Raw genomic sequence first — 3,270 nt, 5'->3', positions numbered from 1 at the left:
AAAGCCATGGGAATGATTCAGAAGCAAGGAAATTGGGTGCCGTACGAATTGAAGCCGAGAGATGTTGAACGGCGTTTGTTTGCTTGTGAACAGCTGCTTGAAAGGCAAAGACGGAAGGGATTTCTGCATCGCATTGTGACTGGGGACGAAAAATGGGTTCCATTACGATAACCCCAAGCGCAGAAAATCATGGGGAGTTCCTGGCCATGCTTCCACGTCGACGGCTAAACCGAATATTCACGGCTCCAAGGTCATGCTCTGTATTTTGTGGGACCAGCTCGGCGTAGTGTATTATGAGCTGTTAAAACCGATTAAAACAATCACAGGCGATCGGTATCGAACGCAGTTGATGCGTTTGAGCCGACCATTGAAAGACAAACGGCCGCAATACAACGAGAGATACGATGAAGTGATTTTGCAGCATGACAATGCTCGACCTCATGTTGCGAAAGTGGTCAAGACATACTTGGAAACGTTGAAATGGGAAGTCCTACCCCACCCGCCGTATTCTCCAGACGTTGCTCCCTCTGACTATCACTTGTTTCGATCAATGGCAGACGGCCTAGCTGACCTGCATTTCCGGTCTTATGAAAAAGTAAAAAATTGGATCGATTTGTGGATCGCCTCAAAAGATAACCAGTTTTTTCGACGCGGGATTCGTACGCTGCCCGAAAGATGAGAGAAAGTAGTGGCCAGCGATGGACAATACTTTGAATCATAAATGTATAACCAGTTTTTTACAATAAAGTCTCGAATTTCGGAAAAAAAACGGCGGAAGCAAAGTTGTACACCTAATATTTCACATCTTTTTTTACAAAATAATATTAAACACTGAAAACAAGTTTCTTTGTTAATAATTTTATACGGTAAACTTGACATTGTAAATGTTTAGGTGTACATAAAAAGTAGGTTCTTTACATTTTTGTTTCAAAATAAGTTATTTTTATAAAAAATGTGTCTGTCTCTCTCTCTCTCTCTCTCTCTCTCTCTCTTATTATTTATTTATTATTTTATTATTTATATTCCGATATCTATACAGTCTATTTATTTTAATAAATTACGAGTCGGTAAATCACTAATCGTAATATATATCTCCTTTTTTTTCACCTTTTTATTATCATTTATTTTTCTTACTATTTTTCTTCTAATAGTTCAATATTTATTGCATTTAGTTTTCTTTCTCTGTCTCTCTCTCTCTCTCTCTTTCCACCTTCCTCTCCATCATCCTCTCTCTCTCTCTCTCTCCCTCTCTCACACACACCGTCTCTCCTTTTCTCTCTTCACAACACTGTTCCTTTCTGACTAATAATGAAATGTAACGTTAACAACATACTTTTTTATGAATAACGAGTAATAATGATGAATTAAATCGAAATAATAGAAAGCTCCTTGAATAGATTAACTAATAGTGAGATATTAAATGGCACATAAGGAGCAAGCACGGATGTCTTAGTGTTATTAAATACTAATATTACTTTTTAATATTAATATGATTGTGGGAGGAAAATTGTCCAGTATGTTAAACGCACGTATCGAAATTTTTTCTTCGATTATCGTACGCGGAGAATCAACCTTCCATACTTAGACCGATCCTTGAGTCCCAATTTTTAAATATATATTTTTTTATTAAAATTCCAAACCCCATTAAACCGATGACTCAAATAGATTCGGTTTAATAGGGTTTGGGATTTTAATAAAAAAATATACATTTAAAATTTGGGACTCAAGGATCGGTCTAAGTATGGAAGGTTGATTCTCCGCGTACGATAATCGAAGAAAAAATTTCGATACGTGCGTTTAACATACTGGACAATTTTATCCTCCCACAATCATATTAATATTAAAAAGTAATATTAGTATTTAATAGTACTAAGCATCCGTGCTTGCTCCTTATGTACCGTTTAATATCTCACTATTAATGATGAATTACTTTTAAAAAATAACCTTTCCCATTTTACTATCTTGCATCTCTCTATTTCTATTTTCTTACTTCGTTTTTATTTTCTATTCCTTATATGCATCAATTCAGCACACTTGTAAAAATATCCGGATGCTTTCTTTTAACGTAAACAACAAATATAAATTTTGCTACGTTGATTTTACGGTTGTTTACTGATTGTTCGTGTTGAAGGAAAGTGTTCAAACATTTTTACAAGTGAGCTTAATTGTTTACGAGTGTCTTTTTATGCATATATCTTTTATCTCCATGTATATCGTTATATATAAAATTGGAATACGATTTCTTGTTTCTGACATCATTAAACAAGGACAGTCTTAGCGAGTTATTATAATATAACACGGTCGGCCACGAATTGCTTTGCGCTAGCATTTGGCTTCGCGACATTCCTGTGTCGCTTGATATGTGCTAATCGGGATACTCCCGCTATCCCGCCATCTAACAGAGAAATATAATCAACTGACACTTTCTGTATGGAGACGATGACGATCCCACCGTCCTGTCATCTAAAGCGTCGTCTACAATATACGGAGTAAGCTTAGAGTAAGAAGTAAGCCGTAAGAATTAACCAATTATAGATGATTATTTTTATAATAATCGACTACGATTGGCCAATTCTTACGGCTTACTTCTTACTCCAAGCTTACTCTGCATATTGTAGACGACGCTTAACGGAGAAATATAGTTAACTAACATTTTCTGTAGACGACGACGACGACGGGAAAAACGTTAAGTAATATTATTGCGAATATCGCAAAACGGTGGGACTTTTATGTTCACCTCAACCCGTTCTACATTCCCACTTAATATAATAAGGACCCCAGACAGCGCAAAGACATTTTAAAAATATATTAAAAACGTACGAACTGGACGTTGTGTACGTATTTAAAACATCCATTTCAGATCCACAAACGTTTTTAGAACATTTTAAAAACATTCGTTGTTACTTTTATGGATGTTCAAAAGACATCCGAATTAAGGACTCACTGGACTAAAACTGGACATTCTTAGAACGAAAATTGAATGTTTGTAATTTTGAATATTGATTGTTCCTAATCACCAAAAGAATATTTAAAAGACATTTGAAAAAGCATTTTTAAAAACGTTAAAATGATTAGTACAAAATACTTATAAAATATTTACAAAATATTTATAAGATTTATTTGAATATTTTATAAATATTTACCAGAATATTTCATAAATATTTTTATAACCTTAGCTTCAATAAATCATAAATATTTATCATAAATATTATAAAAATATATACATTTATATACTTTTTTCTTTTTTCTGAACGTTTCTTAAATTTCTAA

This window comes from Odontomachus brunneus, unplaced genomic scaffold (assembly GCF_010583005.1).
Source record: "Odontomachus brunneus isolate Ranch 3 - 2012 unplaced genomic scaffold, Obru_v1 Obru_scaffold_282, whole genome shotgun sequence".
Lineage (NCBI taxonomy): Eukaryota > Metazoa > Arthropoda > Insecta > Hymenoptera > Formicidae > Odontomachus > Odontomachus brunneus.
The sequence above is the reverse complement of the archived record's forward strand: the minus strand, read 5'-3'. Positions refer to the sequence as shown.